General features: G+C 50.6%; 1 pseudogene; it reads right to left on the bottom strand.

The window, feature by feature from the left end:
- Positions 1 to 3,420: 3,420 nt before the first annotated feature.
- LOC115316067 lies at positions 3,421 to 5,121 on the bottom strand (annotated as a pseudogene).
- Between the last annotated feature and the right edge of the window lie 879 nt (positions 5,122 to 6,000).

The following is a 6,000-nucleotide window of genomic DNA, read 5'->3' as shown; positions in this document are numbered from 1 at the left end:
TCCGAAAAGGGTGATCCAAATGGCAGGAGTCCGCGTTCCAGACGGAACTTTAGTGGCGACTATCGTTCCGTCTGGACGAAACGCTACTCACACCAGTTCAAAAAATACCTACACCAAGCGCCGCGACGGGCGGCAAAGAAATCTCCGTCGCTCGTCTCGTCACTCGCTAAATCACTTGCATGCAGTTGGGCTTCGAAGGCTGAACCGCATGTATGCGATTTGGCGAGCGAAAAGACGAGAGACGGCACAATCAACGAGAGTCATCGAGAAGCGGCGGAAAGTTTTCACTGTCCCTCGTTTCGTCACTTGGTTTTTGGATTTCCAGAAAACGTCGCTCATCGCCTTGGTCGCTTGCTGCCGTTGCCATGCAATTTGCCTCGTCACGCAACTGACCGAGCAACAGTGAAGCGGCTTGACATCATTTGTCTCATTGCTTGTCTAATTGCTTAATGCGAGCAATTCAGCGAGCAACGAGACAGGCGACGGCAACCCGCTTCGCTGTCGCTCGGTCAGTCGCGCGATAAGGCAAACCGCATGGAAGCAACGGCAGCAAGCGACCAAGAGGAGTAATCAACAAAGACGGTGAGCTACGTTTTCTAGAAATCCAAAAACCGAGCGACACGACGGGCAGAGGTCGGCATTTTAGGTCGCCCTCCCTGAACCTGACAGCCACACTCACCTAAGCCCCTATTCACCCTCACCCTCACAGCTACACTCACAATTCAGCCCCTCACTCACACTTTTCCTCACAGTTGCACTTACCTTCAGCCCTTCACTGAACCTCACGCACTCATGGTCCTCACCACCCTCATGACCCTCGCGGCCCTCACGCTCATGAATTCTTCTGGTTCAGAAACTCACCCACCCTCACCTCTCCTGTGAAGATGAGGGACAGTGAGGGCTCTCATGAGTGAGGTTTGTCGAGGAATGGCGACGGAAAACAGTGAGAAATCTCCGTCGCTCATCGCAGACACTCGTCGCTCGCTAAATCGCTTACATGTGGTTCGGCTTTATATCTTTGTCGCTGACTCTCGTCAATGTCGCTCGTCTCGGAGCTGGCTACTTCGCTTGCATGCGGTTGAGCCTTTACATGTGGTTTATACTTCATGGTAGAACTGGCATTTGGTCTTGCATAATCGGAAAGATTTTTTAGAGCGCAGCTCTTAGGCGCCCGTTTCCGGCTTGAGCGGCGTCGGCGTCACCGTCGCCGTCGGCGTAACCGCGCGGTGCATTATGGGTAAATTTTCCCGAAGGAACCCGAGGTCCTTCGGGAGGACCTCGGGTTCCTTAGGGAGGACCTCGGGTTTATTCGGGAGGGCTTCGGGAGGACCTCGGGCTCCTTCGGGAGGACCGCGGGAGGACTTCGGGTTCCTTCGGGAGGACCTAGGGGGGGGTCACGTGAAGATGACGTCATCAGTGACGATGACAATGCGGATGCCGATGACGTCATCAGTGACGTCACTGGTGACGTCATCAGTAACGATGACGATGGCGATGCGGATGCCAATGACTTCATCGGCATCCGCATCGTCATCGTCATCATCACTGATGACGTCATCGTCACGTGACCCCCCAGGACCTCGGGTTCCTTCGGGAGGACCTCGGAAGCACCTCGGGTTTCTTCGGGAGGACTTCGGAAGGACCTCGGGTTCCTTCGGAAGACCTCGGAAGGACCTCGGGTTCCTTCGGGAGGACCTCGGGAGGACCTCGGGCTCCTTCGAGAGGACCTCGGGAGCACCTCGGGTTCCTTCCGGAGGACCTAGGGGGGGGGGGTCATGTGACCATGACGTCATCAGTGATGATGACAATGCCGATGCCGATGACGTCATCAGTCATGATGACGATGGCGATGCGGATGCCAACGACGTAATCGGCATCCGCATCGTCATCGTCATCATCACTGATGACGTTATCGTCACGTGACCCCCCAGGTCACGTGACCTCCCAGGTCACGTGACCCCCCCTTCCGAGGTCAACTGATCCCCCAGTACCCTTCCCTCCTCCTCCTCAAGAGCTGCGCTCAAATTCGGCGTTACAGGGAGTCGTAAACGGCTTTTTTTCTCCTTTCGAAGCCGTGATTTAGCTTGCATAACCGCTGCTATCTTATTGCGTCTGCCGCTTGCATACCTATCGGTGGGTCACGACCCTTTCACGTGCCATACCTTCTTGGCAAGATCAAACCCAGCTGGGTCGTATTCCGTGCCACGTTACGGCACCTGGGTTGCCCCAAACTAGCATGCCTATTTGTGTGGCATGGCTCTGGCTGGAACGGTTGCGTGTTGCCGCAGTGTGTGGGGCAGGCTGCACCATGCGATGCTGGAGGATGGCAAGTCACGGCACATCGCCCGTCCCAAGCCACAACAGAGCACGCAACAAATTGGATTCACAATGCCGTGCTCAGTTTTGCAGTCCATTAGCATTGTTGAGCAGGAATGTCATCTGCCATTTCTTTAGCCTACTTTTTTCTGCAGATTGTGATGACTGGCTGTATGTACTCTTTGTGCAGAAGTGAAGTGTGAGCATTTTTGATAAACAGTGTGGTGGCAACTATTTAATAAATGTGGTACATGACTCAATAATAAATAAAATTTTAGTTGCTGAAATCAGCAATAAAATTCTTTATGTATGAAAGCATGGAACATAGAGGTAGAACACACATGAGCTGGTAGGGCCAAAGGTAGCATTGCCTAACAAAGACCGCATCAGAAAAAAAGAAAAATGGCGCATGGAGTAGAAAATTGCGTAATTCAAACAAACAAAGCATATGCACACAAAACACAGGACACAACTGGCATGATACGAAATAATATGCTATAACAAATCCTAGTGCAGAACAATAGCAAAAGAAACATAAGCTCATTGAAATGGTTCTAACCAACCTTGGAGCCTAATACAGAACATATAAATACATGCAACATAAAAAAGGCCAAATCACATAGCACAGACGATACTTGCACAAGACTGAAATGCCAGGATTGCACTCAAAACACTACAATACAAGCTAAAAAAAACACTGAAAAAAAAATGGGACGTTGAGTTATTATAAATGCCATTACACAAACAAGCAGAGACTGTGCAGTTTTTGGCAAAACTAATCCAGTAGTGCGTGATGGGGCACCACCTCACAAAAGTCTATGCAACGGTAAAGATCAAGTGCATAAAAGTTAAACAACTGATCTGGCATTATCGCCACGCTGTCATTAAGTTCCCTAACAATGTAGGAGCACCTGTGCTTGCTGCAGTGCAGTGCAGCAAGACGCTGGCATAGCAGCAGTAAGGAACTACCGAAAACAAGAAGCTTCTCAATCTTAAGAAACTGTGGAATGTCGTGTTGCATTTCGTGAACGAACACGTCACTTAGACGATACTGGCAATTGTCAAATCTCGCGGTTTTCACAGCAGAAACTTCTGTCTCCAGCGTCACCTTGGCAACAGCAGCTCGCTGCTCTTCTGGCAGCTCTTCTACCTTGATCGGCCACGCTCCAGTTGTCTCAAGTGGCGAGTCAAACCGACTTCCCGACAGCTCATAAGCCTGAAGAAGCTGGTGCCGGGTCGCAAGCGTCAGGCAAATGTTCCGAAAGTTCTTTACTTTGGAGGCGAGACTCTTGAAGTACGAGTGCTTCGCCTCGAATCGCATGCCCAGAAGCGGCGAGGTGGTCCGAACTTCTGGATGTATTTCGAGTAATGCAGCAAGTAGTGAAGCTTTGATGTCACTACTGCATTTGGGTATTGTGCTGTGTAGAGCTCCAGGAACTCTTCGACTTTCACTTGAAGGTAAGGAATGCAGTCCTTGGGGATCCTCTCTGCAAGGATGATGTCGACAACATGTCGGTACGCCAAATACACCCTCCAGTGTTGATTGTCTTCGGGGATGGAGTCTCCGTAGACCTGAGGCAGCAGTCGGAACAGGCACCGCCTCTGGCTGGCTGTTCCTCTCAGGCTTGCCTTACCAGTGAGGAAGGTGTCCCTGACTGCGATGGGTGCAGAATTCCTGTCGTGAAAGCCATACTTGAAAGCAGCAACTCTGTCGAGATCCTGCTTGCGCAGTATTCCGTCCTGAATCATTCCACCGAGGACATGACGAAGGACGCATCCAATGCACCCCCTCAAGTATGTCGTGCATTGCATCAGGGGGCAGCTGGTCAGTGACGTCGAAGTTGCTGAGTCCCTCCAGAGGGGAGACATTTGATATCCCATAAAGGGGGCCATTTACTAATGGGTCGAGAGCGAAAGCTTCAAGGTGGCTTTTGTGCATTTGGCTGATCCTTTCAACACAGTCACTAGTGGCATGGAGCTGCCTAAGTTGTTTGTGCCGCGCTAAGCAAAACCGGGAGATACGGCCATCACTGAAGCAGCACTGAAGCGCTGCAAGTCGATGCATAGACAGATTGTCTCCACTGAACGCCACTGTCACCCTATTAAAATGTAAGCTCCTGGCATCCATGCCATGCTCATGAAGCAAGTTCAAGTCCCCCACCAGGGGAGCGAGCACTTTATCTAAGCCATGGCGCATGGCAACACAGTACTCCACAAGAAGTATAAGGTGGATAGCACCAAGCTTTGACAGGTACCGGGGGTGCAGATTCAAAACTGAAAAATACACAGCTGGAACCTTGTGTCGTCCAGCAGCACTGCCGAGGGGGTTGGTGATCTCAAGCTCGTCTGTATAAAAGAGCAGGAATATGGTGTGGCTGTCATCTTGGGCGAGCTGGCGATGATGACCGAGAAAGTCACCATCGGCGAAGTCGGAAAGCACGTCTGCTGGTGTTGCTGGAGGCTGCATCAAACATTCTTGCATGTCTTCCTTTTGCAAGAAACTTGTCAGAAGCTTTCTAACTGGGATATAGCAGACAGAGTCATTGCAGCTGCCTGCCTGAAGCGGCACCTCGGTCACTTCGGTATGCAAAAAATGTTCTGCGACGTACTTTTTTCTCAAGTGTGTGCTACCCAGCCCTGAGAATAAGTTTCCACCATGTCTGCAGCACTTGCACGTGAACCGAGGTTTTCGATGATGGACGGTGCCACATTCTCCTCCATTAGAAATTTCAGAGTATTCTGGTTGTGGCCGTCAAGAATCTGATGCACCAAAGACCTCATCACCGTGAATATTTCGTCTGCCATCGTAAAGACCAACTTCAGCTTCTCTGTGATTTTCAGATAGAAAAGTACAAGCTGTTCCCGGATATCACTGATGACATCACCGCTGCTCGAAGGGGCCCTCGTTGTCGACGTGCGCTTCTTCGATGAAGTCGAGGCGGTGGGGATCGAGGCATCTTGTACGATGTCCCCAGCGTTTTTTGTAGCGCCCCTACCTGGAGCCGGAGTTATTACCGCAATCGCTCTGTGCGTGCGGTACACGTGCTTCTGGTAGGCACTGTAACGCCGATACGTCGCCGCACAGTTTTCTATACCACATATCACGCGGAAGTCAGGTTCACAGCTGTGGACCCTCATATGGTTTACCACTCGTCGTATTGATGTCCCTGTGAAGGCGCATCTTGGGCAGTGAACAACAGGCATCACAATTAGTTGGGTCGTAACAAAAAGTAGACAAACAACAGCGCCTCCCAGCGCGTCAGCAACGCCAGAAACACCGACGAGCCACCCCACTGAGCATCTCAACAAGCGCCTTCTGCTCCGGATTGGATTCGGTAATCGAGGCAGTCAGTGGAGGTACAGTCACTGTAGTGGAGGTGACCGGTGGAGCAAAGCGGTCGAATAAAATAATTTAGGAATGCAAAAGCATATTTCTTCTACTTTTGAAGTGAATTAATACGACGAAATAACTAGTTTCCAAATTGTTTACCTTATTGTCTATTTTGCAATTTTTGGGCTACACTTTTCTCCACTTTCGGCTCATTTCAGATCGTACCATCTGGCCACAATACGCCGCGCAACTTCGTTTTTTCGGGCGTGCTGGTTCGCGGCTCGTTTACGTAACTCGGTGTGGGATCTGTTTCTTTTTTTATGTGAAAATGTTTAGATGTGTAGGCTTTTTTG

Source organism: Ixodes scapularis, unplaced genomic scaffold (assembly GCF_016920785.2).
Source record: "Ixodes scapularis isolate PalLabHiFi unplaced genomic scaffold, ASM1692078v2 ptg001275l_1___fragment_3__unscaffolded, whole genome shotgun sequence".
Taxonomy (NCBI): Eukaryota; Metazoa; Arthropoda; class Arachnida; order Ixodida; family Ixodidae; genus Ixodes; species Ixodes scapularis.
This window is presented reverse-complemented; position numbering and strand designations above follow the sequence as displayed.